Source organism: Sinohyriopsis cumingii, chromosome 16, assembly GCF_028554795.1.
Source record: "Sinohyriopsis cumingii isolate HCF-2022 chromosome 16, ASM2855479v2, whole genome shotgun sequence".
Lineage (NCBI taxonomy): Eukaryota > Metazoa > Mollusca > Bivalvia > Unionida > Unionidae > Sinohyriopsis > Sinohyriopsis cumingii.
This window is the reverse complement of record NC_142976.1, coordinates 96,604,182-96,626,817: the sequence shown is the minus strand read 5'-3', so window position 1 is coordinate 96,626,817 and position 22,636 is coordinate 96,604,182. Positions and strand designations below refer to the sequence as shown.

Below are 22,636 nucleotides of genomic sequence, written 5' to 3'. Positions count from 1 at the left end.
ATTGTTTGATTCTACGTTATCCACGTTCATGCTTATCGGCTTTAATAAAAAAATTTTATTTGAAAAATCTAATTTCAACACGAAACTGCAGACTACTAAACAGTTGCAACAGATGACATCATGGCGTCTTGCGCACTCTGATTGGTCGACAAGGCAGGGAAAAGGGTATTTCCAAACGTTTCGTTCGCTAACTCAACGGGCGCATTCGATACTTATATCCTAGCACAACAACCATGCGCAGAGTGAATTATCGAACGCCGACGGAGCTCAGAGTGATCGACCAAATTGACAGACTTCTTAGAAATAACATTCTAGACTCTAGAATACTGTTGATCGCACATTATTGCAACTTTCGTCTAGTTATTATTTATTTATTTGAACGTAAAATAAATTTTTGAAATTATTAAAATACATTATAGTAAATATAGAGGCCCCGCGGGCCACTTTGTGAGAGCTGACGGGTCACAAGTTGCCCGCGGGCCGTGGTTTGGGAACCTCTGCCCTACACCTTATATTGCTATAGTTAGAGCGTCCGCCTCTGGTGCGGGAGGTCGGACCTCAGCCGGGTCATACCAATGGAATATAAAATGGTATTAGCAATTGGTTGGCTTGATGCTCAGCCTTAAGAAGTGTTGGTGTTAGGCCTAGTCCACCTGGTGTCAAGGTCATGTGACTTGGTGGGACATGGTGCTACGTATATGTGGCCTGATTCCATAGTGCGTGACATCACTATAAACCCCGCACTGCAGACATCGTAGCGACATGACTAAAATTGTTAAAGCTACATTTAAAATCTAAACACACACACACACACACACACACACACACACACACACACACACACGCGCGTTTCTCGGTTGATATCATGACTTAAAACTCTGATGCAAACATCATGTATATAAACTGAGTTACCGCGCAGTTTATACAGAAATAGTACCGATTAAACTGAATTTCTGTCGTAAGATAGTGAAAAAACAATTCAAGACCTTAACTCTCTTATGGACGTACGATACTCGTAATATGGAAAAATGGAGACCAGTTTAGAAATGGGTGAAGACAATTAGAGTACAGAAGGAGTTATCTGGCCATAATGGGTTGATAATGAAACGTACACTTTTAGTAACAAGAATCATTTAAGAGCTTATCTTATTTATAAATGAAAAAAGAAGAGACAGTGCTTTATTGATGTAACTTCAGTCATTATATAGGCTGGACTGCGTAACACTCATCACTGAAAATACCACCTCATTCCTTAGGTGCAGAGTGGAAAACACGTGCCGATTGAAAAAAAAGAACAAAATGCAGCGGGAGATATGGTTTTCCCTTTAGATAAGTATGCATCAAGGATGGGAATATACGGAGAAAAATAGGTTTCATCATAAGCTTTGAGAACGTTAAGGTTACTAAAGTTTTAATATCATGGTGTTTACATATGTTGAATATGGGAGTTGAATTAGTACCGTGAGTCCCATATTTAGATTGGAGGTACTGCGGACATGCGTCAGCATTTCTGGGTTGAGAATTTATGCCGAAAGTGTGTCGGATTTGCCCCTGGCGTTCTTGGTAGAAGATATCTCGGCATACAATAAGAATGATGTATATTCTCGCACCTTCGAAACATTTTGTAACGTACTGCCTGGCATCAGTTCTAAGGCTCTTTTTTCGTTTGTGCAATGAAGTAGGATATACAATTACAAAGCGTCCATAGCACTTGTAACGCTTTTTTGTTGTTTATATCCAAACAAAGCGTAATTTTACAGCAAAAACGTGAATAATATAGCATTTGTTGCTCATAAAGTCTGCATAAAAACATGTATTAATAATGGAACCAGACAACGTATAGACAGTACTGACGACAGCATGATCAGCCTGTTTCGGTCCCAAGAGCAAAATAGAGTGCAGTGCGGTTGTTGGCAGACGAATGCGTCGGTAAGACAGAATGAAAGGCACATGCAGCGACTGTAACATCTGAAATGTACATCTCTCTCTCTCTCTTTCTCTCTGTTTAAAATGTCTTTAAATATATGAAATTGTTGAGCTAGTTTTTTGGATGAACCCAAATCTTTGTAAAATGAATGTCATCTTTGGGTAATTTTTGTATGCACTGGTAACAAACCAAAATGAGATAGACAACTCGTGCCACAAGCCATATGGTTTGATAAAATGACAATAAAATATACTTAAAACAAATGCACGAAAAAGTAAATTAAGATACTTTTAATAAAGTAAGCTGTTGAAAATAAAGCGAATGAGAAGATACAAGTAGATGTGGGACAAATGAATTGTCATTTAAATAAATAATGCAGTAACTTATGCGTCACCGACGCAAAAGGGTAAAACAATTTTTTTTTAATGTTGGACACATGACAGTAAAAGGACAATCTGCAGTTGAGTCAGACTTATTGTTGGTTTAATATTTCTCCGTATTACTGATATCATTTCATCGATGCAAATTACAAGAATGCTTAAATTGATAGGTAAGGTCTCACCCCACCCCACCCCTCTCTATCTCTCTCACGCGCGCGCGCACACACACACACACACACACACACATCCACGCACACACTTCAGATATAAAAAATAAGCGAAGTCTCTCACCTCGTTAGACAGAAAAAATAACCGAAGTCTAATGGGTTTGTAGACAATGTTGATTGCGCAATGACAAAACAACGTATATGTCACTCAGCATTATCGCTGGTACGTAAGCTCCTATATCAAGCAGATAATTCTGTTCCTCGGGTCTGTGAATTTCGTTGGATGCGGCGCATCCAATCAAAATTAAGTTGTTCAAATTTGAGCGCTATTCCTACATGATCGACACGGGGGGAGGGGGGCCACACAACTTGAATGGACTGATACAAAAAAATCAATCTTTTACTGCCGGTTCTTGTTTGTACCAATACCTTTCAATCATATACACCTGTAACGGCTTCCCTCTGATCCGTAGTCATAGTTTCGATGTTAAATTTACAGAGTATCATTTTAGGTCAATTGCCTTCACCATTTGCGGCCGATGTACAATGCACCACTGTTACACGCTATTGGTTAGGTGGCATTACATACTCAGGGAGGCAGTTCATGAAATCCAATAGATGTCGCTAGGACAAAGCACTAAAATATCTGTTCTGTTCGCATAGGTGGAGACAGGGTTATCATATCGGAACCTTGGCTAGCGAAGCGAAGATGATATTATTCTTGTGTCGACCAATTCGAAGGCTATGCCTCGGTGTTAAGAGTACCAAATTAGTTCCAAACATTCGGCTCCGTAACTTTGTTTATTTTCATGGTATCAATCAAACACATATCTTTGTAAAAGCCTTCGTATAGTAAAACCAAGTTTTAACTTGTGTATTTTATTTTCTAAACGTATCTCACCCACCCTATGTTTATTGGTGAACTTCCGTTCTCAAATTTTCAGTTTCGAAGGTGCATAATTTTGCATGTTGTCAAGCTCTATAGTTTAGGAGCATATGTAATTCTCATGAACAGCAGTGACAGGTGTCGAAAAAAAAAATCCACCGGTACTTATGAAGTTTGTAGGTTTTAGAAAAGTTTCAAAAATCATTGATATGCATTAAAATAGGTCCACGTTTCGAAGATAAGACTGACTCAAAGAATAGGCCCGCGTTTCGAAGATAAGAGTGATTCAAAGAATAGGTCCACATTTCGAAGATAAGACTGATTTTACAGAGGACCAGTTGAATACCTCGTTTCAATAAAATTACTAGTCTGAAAAAGTGTCGTTATGCTGAATTGTTAAATACAGATTTGATAGCAAAGAATAAGTTTTGAATCTGGTATGTTTAAAATATAATGGAGTTGTAGACAAGTAGTGAAATGTACTTCACTTTTATATACACAGCCTTTTCACTATCCATTGAATCAGAGTGACCTCACCTTAGTTCTATTAATAGCTTCAGCAAGTCAATCATCCTTTCTTGCCAAGTGAAAACTCGCGGTCTCGTTATCGATGATTAAAAACAGGGTTCATAGCTACATGTATCTCTGTCGTAAATGATTGGACACTCCTTTTACGTATAATTATTCACCTTACGGGATGAAACGTAATGATGTTAAAACTTAGTTGTACTATATCATTAAAAAATGATGAATATATATATATATATTCAAAATTATTAACACAAGTTTCAGATTTTTTCTTCGAGTGCGGATTGCGCATGCCTATACATAATGTTGTGCTTTCAGTGATGAATTCTGCATTCAGTATTTTTGTAGGCAATGCATATATGAATACCGTACAGGACTCACGGTACTAATTCAATTCCCATAGTAAATGTAAGCAAACAGACTGATATAAAAAAAAATCAATAATATATGAGTGCTATGGTCAAACCTATATTTATCAGTAAGGATGAAACCCGAATGACAGTTTCTATATAGAGAAAAGGATATGAACCACGGCATTTTCGGAAATTACATGTGTTTGAAACACGTGCTTTCAATTTCGCACCAAAGAATGGAGTGTTAATTTTAGTAATGAGTGTTCTAAATTCAGAACTGTTAAAGGACTGAAATTCCATCAATAAAACAATGTCTCTATTTTTCAGTTACAACTAGAATAAGCTCTCAAAAGATTATTTTTTCTATAAAAAAAGAAGATAGCTTACATTACCAACCAATCCCGGCCAGCCAAGGCCCTTACATACTCATTTTATGTTCAACCATTTCCAGACTGGTTCCTATTTTCGCATACAATTAGAACAGTGTGTCCTACATAGACCATGAATTCCTCTAAAAAAGGATACAAATGTCCTTAAAACAATTTAAATCTGAGGATTTTAATTTCAAACCTGATGAATTTTTCAATCTTGAAAATAATGAAGTGATGATTTGGGATATTCTTCTACAATTTTAAAATATGTTGCTTTTTGCGAGTCTATATATGAATAAATTATAATACATTCAGAAATGTGTTGCTTTTTACGAGTTCTATCTACATTTGAATAAATTATAATATATTTTAAAATGTATTGTTTTTGCGGTGTCCTATATTTGTAGAAATTATATTACATTTAAAAACTTGTTGCTTCTTATGAGGTCCATATTTTAATAAATTGTAATACATTTAAAAACGTGTAATAAGTTACATATTATAATTTCGTGTATGAATATCTTGCGACGAGTATAAATTATGAATTAATTTTTAATTAAGGGTCACTGAAGCTTTTATTTCTCGCATCACTGATTTTATTTAAATGTTGCATTTACGTCTGTTTGCTGCAGACATATTCAACATCATTCGTGGATGTGTTAAATGTAAATTATGGTATGGTGAGGCCTTCGTGTTATATGAACACCTTTCAAGTACAAAGAATGATGGCTCAGAATAAAGCACAAGGGAACAGTTTAATTTTCAAAAACACTGTTTAAACAAACACGCTCATATTTCAAGGCGTGTGTACAGTGAAACCATCCCTCCGGATGGAACAGCATATACCTATTAAAAATATCGCGCTTTCAGTTTATTTTTGGAGCCAAAGAATGGTTATCTCGTTTAGGAATCGTATACTCCAGATTTCAGGAAACATAAGATTCTCTTTCAAATCCCAAATTTATTGAAGAAATAGCTCATTCTCAATAGTATGCTTTGAATTGCAAATGACGTTGTCTTCATCACCCTATGTGTGGAATACCTTGACACCGTCTGAAAGGTGTGTACCAAATGACATTGTCCTCATCAACCTATGTGTGGAATACCTTAACACCCTCTGAAAGATATGTACCAAATGACATTGTCCTCATCACCCTATGTGTGGAATGCCTTAACACCGTCTGATAATGTGTACCAAATGACATCGTCATCATCACCCTATGTGTGGAATACCTTAACACCGTCTGAAAGATATGTACCAAATGACATTGTACTCATCACCCTATGTGTGGAATACCTTAACACCGTCTGAAAGGCGTGTACCAAATGACATTGTCCTCATCGCCCTATGTGTGGAATGCCTTAACACCGTCTGAAAGGTGTGTACCAAATGACATTGTCCTCATCGCCCTATGTGTGGAATACCTTCACACCGTCTGAAAGGTGTGTACCAAATGACATTGTCCTCATCATCCTATGTGTGGAATGCCTTAACACCGTCTGAATAACGTGTACCAAATGACATTGTCCTCATCGCCCTATGTGTGGAATACCTTCACACCGTCTGAAAGGTGTGTACCAAATGACATTGTCCTCATCATCCTATGTGTGGAATGCCTTAACACCGTCTGAATAACGTGTACCAAATGACATTGTCCTCATCGCCCTATGTGTGGAATACCTTCACACCGTCTGAAAGGTGTGTACCAAATGACATTGTCCTCATCACCCTATGTGTGGAATGCCTTAACACCGTCTGAATAATGTGTACCAAATGACATTGTCCTCATCGCCCTGTGTGTGGAATACCTTCACACCGTCTGAAAGGTGTGTACCAAATGACATTGTCCTCATCACCCTATGTGTGGAATGCCTTAACACCGTCTGAATAATGTGTACCAAATGACATTGTCCTCATCACCCTATGTGTGGAATACCTTTACACCGTCTGAAAGATATGTACCAAATTGCATTGTCCTCATCAACCTATGTGTAGAATACCTTAACACCGTCTGAAAGGTGTGTACCAAATGGCATTGTCCTCATCAGCCTATGTGGAATACCTTAACACCGTCTGAAAGGTGTGTACCAAATGACATGGTCCTCGTCAACCTATGTGTGGAATACCTTTACACCGTCTGAAAGGTGTTTACCAAAAATGGCATTGTCCTCATCAACCTATTTGTGGAATACCTTAACACCGTCTGAAAGGTTTGTACCAAATGACATGGTCCTCATCAACCTATGTGCGGAATACCTTAACACCGTCTGAAAGGTGTGTACCAGATGACATTGTCATCATCACCTTATGTGTGGAAACCTTAACACCGTCTGAAAGGTGTGTACCAAATGACATTGTCATCATCACCCTATGTGTGGAATGCCTTAACACCGTCTGAAAGATATGTACCAAATGGTATTGTCTTCATCAACCTATGTGTGGAATGCCGTGACAACGTCTGAAAGGTGTGTACCAAATGGCATTGTCTTCATCACCCTATGTGTGGAATGCCTTAACACCATCTGAAATATATGTACCAAATGACATTGTCCTCATCACCCTATGTGTGGAATGCCTTAATACCGTCTGAAAGATATGTACCAAATGGCATTGTCTTCATCAACCTATATATGGAATACCTTAACACCGTCTGAATAATGTGTACCAAATGGCATTGTCTTCATCAACCTATGTGTGGAATGCCGTGACATCGTCTGAAAGGTGTGTACCAAATGGCATTGTCTTCATCACCCTATGTGTGGAATGCCTTAACACCGTCTGAAAGATATGTACCAAATGACATTGTCCTCATCACCCTATGCGTGGAATGCCTTAACACCGTCTGAAAGATATGTACGAAATGACATTGTCCTCATCACCCTATGTGTGAAATGCCTTAACACCGTCTGAAAGATGTGTACCAAATGGCATTGTCCTCATCAACCTATGTGTGGAATGCCTTGACAACGTCTGAAAGGTGTGTACCAAATGACATTGTCATCATCACCCTATGTGTGGAATGCCTTAACACCGTCTGAAAGATATGTACCAAATGGCACTGTCTTCATCAACCTATGTGTGGAATACCTTAACACCGTCTGAAAGATATGTACCAAATGGCATTGTTTTCATCAACCTATGTGTGGAATGCCTTGACAACGTCTGAATGATATTTACCAAACAGCATTGTCCTTGTTACATTATGTATGGAGTGACCTTGACGCCTTCTGAATGATATGTACCAAATGGCATTGTCCTTGTTACATTATGTATGGAGTGACCTTGACACCTTCTGAATGATATGTACCAAATGGCATTGTCCTTGTTACATTATGTGTGGAGTGACCTTGACATCTTCTGAATGATATGTACCAAATGGCATTGTCCTTGTTACATTATGTATGGAGTGACCTTGACACCTTCTGAATGATATGTACCAAAAGGCATTGTCCTTGTTACATAATGTATGGAGTGACCTTGACACCTTCTGAATGATACGTACCAAATGACATTGGCCTCATTGCATTATGTATGGAGTGACCTTACCACCGTCTGAAAGTACCAAAAAGTCTCCCACTCATTTGCTACAACCTTATTATCGTTGCAACTGTACTTATTACTTAAGCAACTTTGTTGTGGGCTTTGAGTTACACTTAAGTAATCATGTAGGAGGCTTCTAGGTACACTTAAGAAATCTTATAGGGGGCTTCCTGGTACACTTAAGAAATCTTATAGGGGGCTTCCCTGTACACGTAAGCAATTTTGAAGGGGGCTTCCCGGTACACTTAAGAAATCTTATAGGGGGCTTCCCTGTACACGTAAGCAATTTTGAAGGGGGCTTCCCGGTACACTTAAGAAATCTTATAGGGGGCTTCCCTGTACACGTAAGCAATTTTGAAGGGGGCTTCCCGGTACACTTAAGAAATCTTATGGGGGCTTCCTGGTACACTTAAGCAATTTTGAAGGGGGCTTCCCGGTACACTTAAGCAATCTTATATAAGACTTCCGATTACACTTAAACAATCATGTAGGGAACTTCCCTGTACACTTCAGGAATCTTGCATGGGACTTCCTGGTACACTTATGGAATCTTGTAGGGGGATTCCCGGCATACTGACAGCATGGTTAAGTTGTAAATTATCAATTGTAATGCACTGTTTCTGCAAAGTGAAAGATTTTGGAACAGAAAAGTACCTTGTTTAACGAAATTAAGGCATATAGACCCAAATTTCAACCTAAATTGAAAATCTACTTTAATTCAAGGAAGTTTTCAAAAAGTGTGAGCATCAGTTTCACTAATGAGATGATTTAAAGTAAATCACTCAAAAAACGTTGATCTCAGAACATGAATCAAGTTTTATATGTTGTGTATTGAGTCAGTGCAGTGTGTATTAGCTCAGTGTATTGTGTATTCAATCAGTGAATTGTGCATTGGGTCAGTGTATCGTGTATTGGGTCAGTGCATTGCCGTTTCCAAACACAATATTAATTCTATCAAACTATATGAGACATAATTTTCAATATTTTGCAAAAAGAATTTCTTTCTCTTGTATGTTTATATTCCTTGCCCGCAATTTATCCTGGTTTACTTTTTCCTCCATCGCCATTTTCACGTATTGATTGTCTTTTCTTCACATATTTATATATACTATTTTCCCTCGTCCCCTTTCTCATTCTTTCCTATTGATTTTCTTTATGTTCTCCCCTCCCTCATTGTTAATTTTATTTTCGTTTCTTTTATTTGTTTCTTCTATCAGCACGTGTAGCGGTCTATTACAATAACAAATATACCCAAAATATAAGTTATAGTTGTATTAGGTTTATTTCTCAAATCCACATTTTCTCGGTTGTCTTTTATATTGCAGTTTTGCATATTTATTTATCAATAACAAAGACCCTTACAATGCCATTACAAAATGTAATACAAAGTGTAAATGTGACATGGAGTAGTACTTAGAACCATCGCTGTTTGACCAGAACTAACTTTAATTGTTTCGAATCCATACTTCATCAGGACTACAGCGTGTTTATTAATTTTATTAATGCGAGGGTTTCCCACACAAATAGGAGTTTTTTTAGTTAGTAAAATATGTTGGGTTTTTTTATACTTCGAAAACGTTTGTTGATTTCCTGACTATAGGTCGGTGCTAGCCACTGGGTAAATCCCCGGACTACGGCACCTAATGACACTACTGGAACTAATTGCTTCTAATTGAAACGTCTTTATTTCTCACCCGTTTTCTTTATAATTTAAAAAAAAAATTGTTTCTGAGTTTGTTTTCATCCACACAACTTGTTCAGTCAATTGTTTACTCGTTCGCTACATGTTCACTTGTGCACTAGCTTGTTTGCTTGACAACTTTATTGCCCTCTTAGTTATTTGTTTGCATACTAGTATATTGTCCACGTCAGAAGGATAGCGAGGTTACAAGCTGGCTGGAATATTTTTATAGTCAATTTAACGTATGCAAATATCTATTCCCAATGTTGACATCTAATCATATGTGTACTTAGTGTATTCAATTAAGGGATAACTCTATCAACACCCTTGTCTCATGGTCAAGAAAATGTTTAAACACAAAAATTGAATTCAGACTCATATTCCTCGATATGAATGAACGCTAGAATCACTTAGTTTGAATGAATTTCATATGTGTATTGAAAGACTGTGTTATACTGAAGTTTCTACATTTCTCGCTTCATTTTATGTTTAGATATTTAATATGACTTGATAATGTTTAGTATTGAGTCCAATAATGCTCAGTATTGAGTCCAGTAATGTTTAGTATCGAGTCCAGTCATGTTTTGTATTGAGTCCAGTGTTATTCGTTTGGAGTCCAGTTAAAATTGTTTTCCACAGGCATGAATGCAAAAACAATTATTCGTCCATTTTGATCTTTGACCTCGTCGATTTTTAGCATTTACCATTTTTCTTTCGTTTTTATTTTGTGCTAGCATAACAGGTATATCAATACCCATCAGCTAAATTTAACTTAAAGAACACATTAAGCATCTATGTTTCAAAATGGAGTCATTATTGGCTTCGAGTGACGAAAATAGCACATTGTACCATACTAAAATAATTGATCTGTCAAAAATTAGGGTTATGCGAATAAAAGGCATACAATTAGCGTAGATCATGGATACACTATTAACTGAACGATTTACCTAAGTTACAACTGCTTTCTATCTAAAATGTTTTTACTGTTTCCTACAGCGCGTATGTTTGCACTTCAGTTTTGAAATGACACGTATGCTAGACGAAAAAAGAGTTCCATTTCCTTTCTGTAACTAAAGCTACGCACTTAGATATAGAGCCGTGCATCAAAGCTGTGGGAAGGATTTTGTTTGTAAGGAGTGTTGGGTGTTATTCACAGTACTTTCTCTTTTACAACAATTCTAAAATAAACACTTTTGTAACGTTCATTATTGAAGAGAGCCATATTTGTCTGAGAACAAACATTTGGACTATTCTGGTCAATATTCCTATGCTATCCTAGCTTGGCGGCAATCGAATAGTCAATACACCGGACGAGCTGTTTATTATCCGTTGTTATTTTGTTTTTTTTGCAGAGGATATAAGGGTTTCCAGTAAGACCGGTCTTTGCACCGTAAAAAAGCAGTTATACAAAGTCGATATAAAGAACTGTCAGTTAAAACTCCCTTTAATAAAAAGTCCGCCTATTGTTCAGATAGTGTGCTTATCAAGGTAACATACTAAAAACGCCCAGTCGGGAGAAAACATTGAAACGTTCACGACGTGTCTATGAGGAGTAACTGGTGTAATCATCACACATGTAGTATGATTTATATTCTGAAATTCGGCCACCACTGAAAATATTCTAAAGTTAGACATTATTTGATATATAAGAAGAAGATATTTCAATTAAACAAGATATTCTTCTGTTGATGAGCATTGAAAGATTTCAAAGTTTTTAGCTGTCAGCATATCAGCATTGGTGGATTCCCGGGTCCTGGGATATCACATCGCCACGAGTTTTTTTTACAAGTCATGTGACTCAATGTTTCCAAGCGCGCGATAATCAACTAAATTGTAACCACGAAAATATATGGAGAAAATAGAAGGATATAATAACAGATCACAGAGGTTTTTGTGGTGATAGAGAAATAAGCATAACTGCAATAGTAAAGTACTAATATGTGAAAATGAAGTTTAGTCATTAGTAATGTACTAAGATGTGAACATGTAGTTTAGCTATTCTTTGTGGGAACTAGTTAAGAAATTCAGTGAAAGAAGTACCAAAAGAAAGTGCGTTTAAGGTAAGCTGTTACTTATTCATTTTCTTTGTACATTCTTTTTTCTTTCTTTCCTTTTTTCTTTCTTTCCGTTTGTCTTTTTTCCCGACCCACCGAGATACTTATTTTGCTCTATAAATAAATCATCATTGAGTAACCTAGTTGTGTTTTATATGCCAGAAAAGTCCAAACTAAACATTCTTCCTCCCCAACCTTTCTTGCTTTCATCTTTCTTTCGGTTCATTGAGAAATTAAGTTCACTCACAATGCAATAAATGTGTGTAAAATACAATTCATTTTAAGTCTTGTAATAATAATAATAATAGTAATAATAAAGGATGAAAAAAGTCTCCTCAAAACGTGATAACATAAAAATGATGTAAACGTTATGGAAAATAACACTAGGTACTTATTCAGTAAATAAAAGTAAATAAATTTGATATCATTTTGAAACGAGAGAGAGAGAGAGAGAGAATTCCCAATTGAATCTGCAAATCGTGCCGTAAAAATTTAAACTCTTCCACACATAGAAACTTGGATGACACTCTCTTGCATGGTAATTTTATATCTGTCTAGTGACTCGTATGCTTGTTAGAATATGATTTAGTCTGTGAATTCCAAAGTTTGTATTCTTTTCTTAATGCTAAGCGCATACCGTACGTAACAGCTGCCCCTCTAGGCATTCAGCATGAAGAGGTTAGCGTTAGGACTGGTCGGCCTGGTGTCAGGATAATGTAACTGGGTGGGACATGATGCTACATGTCTGTCTGCGGCATGATGCCCAGTGTGCTAAACACCACTATAAACTGCTACACTGCAATGCGTGTGTGTGTGCGCGCGCGCGCGTGTGTGTGTGTGTGTGGTTGTGTGTGTGTGTGTGAGAGAGAGAGAGAGAGAGAGAGAGAGAGATGGCCTGCGTACATCAAACGTCACTCCTTAGTCTGGCCTGGAATCTGCTATAAACTGAGCAATACAATTAGATTGCTAGCAAATCCAATGGCAGTATGTTCCAGTTTTCCAAGATAATCTTTCTATCAATCTTGCTTTGCTTTGCAGGGCAAGAAACATGTACAGTAGCAAAAATAACTATGACAAATACAAAAGCAATGGGGTATTTTGGTTGCTTTTAAAATTCATTAAGACCTACTTTATCCCGACATTATATTTGATCCCAGAAAATTAGCATATGAAAGATCTCACTTGACCTTGGCCTAAAGATCTACACGTTTTGTTACAATGTTACAATAAGCGACCCTTGGTAGTTTGTTGAAATGAACATTAGTCCATTTAATTTGTAGCATTCGATCATTTCTTTATTAATCCATTTCATTATATGTCAGTTACAAAGCGACATGCATTCCCCATCATTTGAAATCGATCACTCTTCTGACCGACTTTGATGTTACTGGTGTATGTGGTTTGCCGTGATTCAATATTTTTTTGGATGTGGTTAACCTCATTTACACAATGCCAGTAATAACTCCCCAAAAAGAATTATTACAGTCAGATATATTCATATTTGATAATAGTAATAATGTATATTGATACATACTCGTATGTATTATGTATTAGATGTACGTATTCTTGCAGATATTGTATCGAAAGTTTCACCTGCAGATAAAGCCATTTTGATGATAGAAAACCCTTTATTTAAAAAACAAAAAGACTGACAACTTTATTTAAATACAAGCAACTACTACAACGACGAGGATGATGATATTACTACTACTACTACTACTAATAATAATAATAATCATCATCATTATGATTTTATCATCAACATCAGCTACATCATCACATTGATGATGATGGTGACGACGATGACGACGACGATGACGTCAATTAAATAAAAAATATAAAATTGGAACATTCACAAAGAAAAAAAGGCCCCCGCCCAAAGAAAATAAATACAAGTATAAATACAGTAATAATTTTGTAAAAATACATTCTTAAAATGCTACATGTACCACATCTTCGATAGCCAAGATTCTTGTATCTCAAGCTATCTACACTTTAGCAAATCGATTGATATTTCAGTGCTTCGTGTCTGTGAATTTCACCTGACCGCATCCAATGAAAATCAGGCTGCTCAGATATGAGCACTGTTATTTCATGATCAAGACAAGGTGAGCACAAAACTGGAATGGCTTCATAAATAATCAATTTTCAACTGCCAGTCCGTTTAACGGCTTCACTTTGGTATGTAGTCAGGCTTTTGATGTTGAATTTACAGACTATCCTTTTGAGGTCAGTTGCCTCCGCCATTTTCGGCCGATGTACAGTGCAAGTGCACCACTGTTACACGCAAATGGTTAGTTGGCATAACATACTAAGGGAGCCAATTCATGAAATCCAATAGATGTCGCTAGGACAAAGGACTGAAATATCTGATCGATCCGCCAAGGTGTACATCGCATAACATATCGAAACCGAGGCTGGCGAAGATGCATTTGCCAGTTGATATTAGTAATTGGTTTTGAGGCTACTCCAAGCAGATTCTAACATTTTCAAGATTTATACTAAATTTTATGAAAATTGAGAATTACAAAATACATCAAACATCCTTATTAATGGTGCATTACCAAAATATGTCAACAGCAAGACTTGGAATGTAGAATCAAAAGCTGAAGCAGACAAGGCCTATAACTCTGTCAAATTTTTATGAGACATTATTGTCCTTGCTCATGGATAGCCGAAATAGACAGACTAGAATCCAGTAGGAAACGAATAATGTATTAGAATGCATGCAATTCGACGTAATTTCCTGTTCTCGTGCAAATAACATAGCTAGCATAGTTTAGTTGATCATAATTTATGCCAACGTTAATAAGGAAAACTTTTTTTCTTTTGGGGATGCATAAATGTACTCAACACTGTAGGCAGACTGTGCTGCTGTGCCGCCAAACACTTTACACAGATAGATAGATAGATAGATAGATAGATAGATAGATAGATAGATAGATAGATAGATAGATAGATAGATAGATAAATAGATAGATAGATAGTTTTCAATGTTTATGACCTATACTCCTGAGGGTTTTAACTTTCAAACACTATGGGATCAAGGATTGTATGTCTAGCGGTGTTTTCCTGAATCGGGGAAATATTTTTCGTCATCTCATATTTGGATAAACAACTGTCCATTGAAAAATCTAAATTTTGATTTTTATCGGCATGTAATCCAAAGATATAAAGAGTCTATCACAATGAGCCGATATGCCATATTGACCCAATTGTTAAATTAAGAAAAATTTATCACAAAAACAAAAGTATCCTTGTGAGGCTAAATTCTTTTACTGTTCCGTTTTCCGAGCTATCTTGCACGTCTGTAAGTTGTATAGAAGCATAAATATAGAATGTTTTATTACAAATATTTCGAGAATTCGTTAAATACGAAATAATTTATGTAGCCTTTTTCGTGCACACGTGATAGTTTCAGTCCCTAACGTTATCACGTCATATCGTGCTTTGAAAATAGACAACAATTAGACAAATGTAACATTTATTGGTCGTTGTGGCATTATATTACCAACCATCTGAGTCATGTGTTATATTACCAGGTCGGTACGGAATTATGTTACCAACCATTCAATTCGTGTATTATATTAACAGGACGATAAGACATTATGTTACCAACCATTCGATTCATGTATGACATCCCGAAATCAGTACGGCATTGAGTTACCAGTCATCTGGTTCTTATATTATATTACTTACCAGGACGGTAAGGCATTACGTTACCAACCATTCGATTAGTGTAGTTTATTAACAGGACGTTAAGACATGTTACCAATCATTCGATTCGTGTATTATTTTACCAGGTCTGTGCGGTATTATGTTACCAATCATCCGATTCGTGTATTACATTAGCAACCATCCGATTCGTTTATTATATTACTTACCATGTCGGTACTGCATTATGTTACCAACCATCCGATTGCAGTATTATATTACCGGGTCGGTACGGCATTATGTTACCAACCATCCGATTGCAGTATTATATTACCGGGTATGTACGGTATTATGTTACCAACCATCCGATTCGTGTATTATATTACTTACCAGGTCGGTACGGCATTATGTTACCAACCATCCGACTGTAGTATTATATCACCAGGTCGGTTCGGCATTATGTTACCAACCATCCGATTCGTGTGTTATATAACTTAACGGGTCGGTACGGCATTATGTTACCAACCATCCGATTGTAGTATTATATCACCAGGTCGGTGCGGCATTATGTTACCAACCATCCGATTGCAGCATTATATCACCAGGTCGGTACGGCATTATGTTACCAACCATCCGATTGTAGTATTATATCACCAGGTCGGTACGGCATTATGTTACCAACCATCCGATTGTAGTATTATATCACCAGGTCGGTACGGCATTATGTTACCAACCATCCGATTGCAGTATTATATCACCAGGTCGGTACGGCATTATGTTACCAACCATCCGATTGTAGTATTATATCACCAGGTCGGTACGGCATTATGTTACCAACCATCCGATTGCAGTATTATATCACCAGGTCGGTACGGCATTATGTTACCAACCATCCGATTCGTGTATTATATAACTTACCAGGTCAGTACGGCATTCTATTACCAACCATCCGATTGCAGTATTATATTATCATGTCGGAACGGCATTATGTTACCAACCATCCGATTGTAATATTATATTACCGGGTCCGTACGGCATTATGTTACCAACCATCCGATTGCAGTATTATATCACCAGGTCGGTACGGCATTATGTTACCAACCATCCGATTGTAGTATTATATTACCGGGTCGGTACGGCATTATGTTACCAACCATCCGATTGCAGTATTATATCACCAGGTCGGTGCGGCATTATATTACCAGCCATCCGATTGTATTATATCACCAGGGGGGTACGACATTATGTTACCAACCATCCGAATGCATCATTATATTACCAGGACGGTACGGTATTATGTTTACCTGCAAGTATTTACACAAGTCTAATTTGTCTCATGAACTTTAATTGATAATCGAGAATTAATTACACAGAAAAAAATGTATGGCTATAAGGATTACATTCATTGATGTGTTTTACAATTTTCTTCAAACTACACTAAACAACGGGAACAATGAAATCATAAAAATACCGTGTACACACTCTTTCACGTTTTGTTGATGTTGATTTCGTGTTTTATTTATTACCAATTTAATTGGAGTCAAGTGCCTTGCCCAACGAAACACCCGATGGAGGATTCAAACCATCGCATTTATGGGTCCATGTTGTTTTTTTATTATTAATTAATCCAAAGGGAACTGCATCGACGCAAATCTGCCATCGCATTTATTGGTCTATATTGTTTTCTTCCAGTAATTAATCCAAAGGGAACTGCATCGTCGCAAATCTGCCGTCGCATTTATGGGTCTGTGTTGTTTTGTTTTAGTAATTAATCCAAAGGGAACTGCATCGACGCAAATCTGTCATCGCATTTATTGGTCTATATTGTTTTCTTCTAGTAATTAATCCAAAGGGAACTGCATCGACGCAAATCTGCCGTCGCATTTATGGGTCTGTGTTGTTTTGTTTTAGTAATCAATCCAAAGGGAACTGCATGGACACAAATCTGCCATCGCATTTATGGTATATGCAATTTACCGCTGGATAAAACTTGTACGTGGGTATAGGTGGTAAATAAACACTAGACGCAAAAGATTCTCAAAGTAACATAATCTATTTGTATAAATATGGAGTAGGTAAACTCGAGTGTTCCATTTGTATTTACCCACTATACTGTGATCAATATACGCTTAGATAGTCTTAACAATTTTGAAGAGGAAGATTTTAATGTCTGGAGCAAACTATGTCGGAGGTTATGATTTGTTCACAACATTTGTACCAAATGCTCTCAAGTTGACTCGGGAATAAAAGTTTTAAAGTATCTATTTTGAATCACTCACTAATTGCATCTTTTGATACCAGCCCATCCTTGACGTCCGTGGGTCAATAAATACTTTTCTTTTCATGTAAGAGCTCTACCTGTCCAACTAAAATTCATTAGTTCCACAATGCTGTAAGTCATCGATCGTGTTGTTGCCATTTACACAGTAAGAGAAAATATTTGGTCCTGAATGTAACATACCCATGTCTAAATTGTGTTCCCTGTCATTAAAACACAATTAACTATACCCGTATTTTCGAAAAATATTGACATGGGACTAATTTTCATTTGAATTGCATTAGTATCTCACACAATTTAAATTCGGTCTACATAGGAATTGACTCTATAATAGCAACGGTAATTAAAATAATTTCTATAAATCATATTAACATAGAATACAAGGGTTTTTTTCTTCATTTTTTATATTGGAAAAGAATACCGCAAAAATATATCTTATCAATATAATGACTATTTTATTTAATTTAGATAAATATCCAGTTCCATGATAAAGGTGTTCACAGGTAATCTGGTACAAATTCTTGCACTCGACATTAAAGGGAACTAAAAATTATCGCTAAGACATTCTACGTTGTAAATAGACAATATCTGATATGTATTTGTATCGTGTGTCCCAGTTACCATTTCACTTTAACTGAATACCATATAGGTGTATAATTTACATGTTGACAACGACATTTCACCATCAAAGCCGACAGGTAAATATGTTATTAAGGTATGACGGTTTGTAACTGGCTTTTCATAGGTGAATGTTGTAATTCACTGAAATAATTAAAACATGCACAATGAATATTTAAGTTAGCTTTCTGCTATTCACAGAGAATAGCCTTTGATATAACCAGAATAGCAGACTCTTGAACACAGCTATTTCGGTTGGACGAATATTTATTTTAATTGCATGGGTATATCTCCTTACAAGCTGTGGTTCAATTTAATTTGGTAAGAATATATATGGCAAATAACATTCCCTTCGAGTGCGTTGGATCCAGCAAGGGATCAGGTGTGTCAGGGATTGATTAAGATAAATGCAAATAAACTGACAACGAACAGTGCAAAACTAGTATCTAACTAGCCTGAGCGCTTTTGACTCTTAAATAGTATATTTCAAAGGCAAATACAGAATATAGACAAGACAAAGAAATAAAACAGAAAAGCGGTTATATTTGCAAAAATTTACATAGCTGTTTGTACCGAAATTAAACCTTCAAATTTATTATGTTTCAACTAGTTTATTTCGATACTGGAAAATATTTTTATTGACCTAGAAATCGATGAGCCATAACGACATCTGTTATTTTATGTAAATTTATGTAAGCGCAAATTATATCCCGGATATTCCACTGTTATAGCAGTAAATATAGGCTATTAAGCAATTGCTCACAACCCCAAATGGAGTTCCTAAACCAGGATAAAGTAAAGGAATTTACTGGATACGCCGCCTACGAACATTGAAACCTAGCGGTATAAACCAAGGAAATCAGAAAAAGGCAGCCATGCACAAATAAAAGTATCTTTTGCATCCAACAACAGTTCACGAGCGCTTTCTACAGGACGCTGTTATGTAATTATGAAGCTAGGCTGAACTGAATTGGGGTGTTATCTTTACACGGAAGGAAAAGCATTTCAAAAATAGTTCACAGGAAACAGTTTTAAAACAGAAAACCTGAAACTTTTTAAATCTGATTATTCTAATCTCAGAATATTCTCAAGTGTTAATGTCGGTACACTATCAAACGAAAATGAAACATCCGACCTTTCTCTTCCCCAATGTTCGTAATGTTATCTTTTGGAAACAGGAATATATATATATATATATATATATATATATATATATATATATATATATATATATATATATATATATATATATATATATATATATATATATATATATATATATATATATATATATATATATATATATATGTATATATGTATGTATGTATGTATATATATATATATATATATATATATATATATATATATATATATATATATATATATATATATATATCATATTTTATAAACCACTGCATTGCCCCTCCCCCCAAAAAAAATATTAATAATAATAGAAAAACAAAAAACAACGGTTCAGTCTGCCTTACAACGTCATACACGTTTCCAGCATTGATAACATGGAACTACACAGTAATGGTATGAGTATCATATTTATATCTGTCGGTTTCGAGTCACACGGATGAGAGGAAAACAAAAGACGGTGATTGCATGGACTTGTGCTTTTGCATATTTTATTTCAAACTTACAATATTGACCTAACTACATTTATTCGGAAGTATGGCACAAGGTACGTACATTTATTTCTAAAGGGTAGGGTATTGGTACTAATTTCATGGGGAAAGGGAGGTGTGGTGGGGTGTGGTGGGGGGCTGAATGAATATGTCTTGACCCTTATCCTGTTCCAGGTAGATAGTATCCCTATTACAGAAGACGGTTTGAAAACTGATAGACATGTCAGACAGCACTACAGAATTACAATAGATGAAGACATAAATATAAAACGAAACAAATATGACAGCTACACGTAACATTGGTCTACAAGTTTTTAGAAGTGCTTCAGATATAAAGTTTGCTATTTGTTATGGATTTTGATGTGCTAAATTCAAATATGACAATTAAAACAATTGATTGGCTACTCTTTTCCACGATCTTTAAGTTTTTACATTTTACTTCTATGTATATTGTGTAGATAGTAGAGTTTTAATCAAACATTGTAAACCAAGGTCTTTTCATGTGTTTATGGCGCTTTACATGATAATATTTCACCTGTCCTGTTTATGTGGCACTTTAAAAAAAGGCAAAAGGCTGATATACATAAAATTTATTATGAAACAAAAGGCAAAAAAAACTATTGTGTATTTATAAATACATAGTTTAGTCCTTATTCAGTGTGTACTCGGCGCTTCTTGGCTTGTATCTTGTATTCATTAAATTGAGCATCTCTTATCATTGTCCAGCACTAGTTTGCAAGCATTGGTGAGCTCCATTTGCCCTGGCAGCGTTTCTCTATTGCTGCGATGTCCTGGTGAAATCGCTCGCTGTGCTCGTCGCTCAATGCTCCGCACATCGGTGGAAACAAATCTAGACGAGAGTGCAAAAAATGTCTTTAGTGACATGTTGCAACCAAGTCTTTTGTATGCCGTAAGGAGGTTTTCCACTAACTCCCTGTAGTTGTCTTTCTTGCTGTTTCCGAGATTATTATTTTTTACACCAACTGGTAGGCTTTCCGTGCCGTCTTTTCCTTGCCAAGCAGTGCACGGTCAAATACATCATCTCGAAGTTCACGAATCTGAGGACCAACAAAGACACCTTCCTTTATCTTGCCTTCACTTAACCTTGGACATTTTCCACGGAGGTACTTGAAAGCTGCTTGTGTTTTGTCCATAGCCTTGACAAAGTTCATCATCAGATCCAGTTTTTGATGTGCAAGGGTGCTAACAAAATCTTCCTTGATTCAGCAAGTGGTGGATGCTAAATACTTTTACTCCCAGGCTTCAGTGACTGTCGGAGTGGCCAATTTCTCTCGATGTAGTGGGAATCTCTCTCACAACTATTCCATTCGCAGAGAAAACATCAGTACTTTGTGTATCCAGTCAGCAGACCAAGCAAGAGAGCAGTAACCTTCAAATCGCCAGAAAGCTGTCACTGATGTTGGTCGTAGTTTATGCACCTCAAAAATTGTTTCATGTTTTCATACGTTTCCTGCATATTGATTGCATGACCAACTGGATTTGATGGCAAAACATTGCAAAACAGATCTAAGACTTGTCTTCGATGAATCAATGAACAGTCTCCACTCATCTGGATCATGAACGATGTTGAGAGCTGCCATCACACCATCGATATTGTTGGAGGCTACAAGATCACCTTCCATGAAGAAAAATGGGACAAGATCCTTTTGACGGTCACGGAATATGGAAACCCTAACATCACCTGCCAGGAGATTCCACTGCTGTAGTCTGGGGCCAACAGCTCTGCCTTTCTCTTGGATAGTTCCAAATCCCTGACAAGGTCATTCAGTTCACGTCGTGTTATGAGGTGTGGTTCAGAGGAGGAGGATGGGAGAAAATATGGGTCATGTGACATTGATTGTTCAGGACTAGAAAAGTTTCATCCTCTTTCTCTTCTTCGTCTGACTCAAGTGAGAATGATTCTGGTGCATCAGGAACCGGCAGTCCTTCTCCGTGGGGTACTGAGCGTATATCTGATGGAATTTCTGGACAATGCTCAGCCCACTTTTTCTTCTTTGACACATCTTTCCCAACTGGAGGTACCATGCAGAAGTAACAAATGCTGAGATGATCTGTTGGCTCTCTCCAAATCACTGGCACTGCAAAAGGCATATATTTCCTATTTCTGTTCTACCACTGGCGAAGATTTATTGCACAAGTGTTGCAACATATGTGTGGGGAACGCCTCTTGTCCTGATCTCCAATTTTGCAACCAAAATAAAGGTGATAGGCTTTCTTAACCATAGTGGTTATACTGCACTTTTGTGTTGCACAAGTCACTTCACCACAGACATAGCAGAAGATATCCGCATTGTTCACACAAGTACCATGCATCTCTGCTCACTTTGGCTAAACAGAAATGTGTCCTATTTCAAAATCAAACACTGACAAATAAGAGAGCACACCACTATAATTTCTAGAGCTGATATAGGGCAATTTGTTCAGCAGAGTGATGTAAGCTAAGTTATGATTGCATCCTCCATGACCTCTAGGAGTACCATAATGCAGTTCATATCACGTATGATGCAATACCAGCTTCAAATTGCATAATCCGTTGTTTTGCCAAA

General features: G+C 36.7%; 1 protein-coding gene across 2 annotated transcripts in view; it reads left to right on the top strand.

The window, feature by feature from the left end:
• Nucleotides 1-22,636, top strand: part of LOC149781026 (secretin receptor-like) — a 160,949-nt gene that overhangs the window by 40,499 nt on the left and 97,814 nt on the right. The window contains exon 1 of one of the 2 annotated variants that reach the window (XM_089936452.1): nucleotides 11,184-11,894. The exons of the other annotated variant lie outside the window; for it this stretch is intronic. The gene's annotated coding sequence lies outside the window, so the exon portion shown is untranslated. Of the gene's footprint in view, nucleotides 1-11,183; nucleotides 11,895-22,636 lie in introns of those variants that run through there. 2 annotated transcript variants of the gene reach the window in all.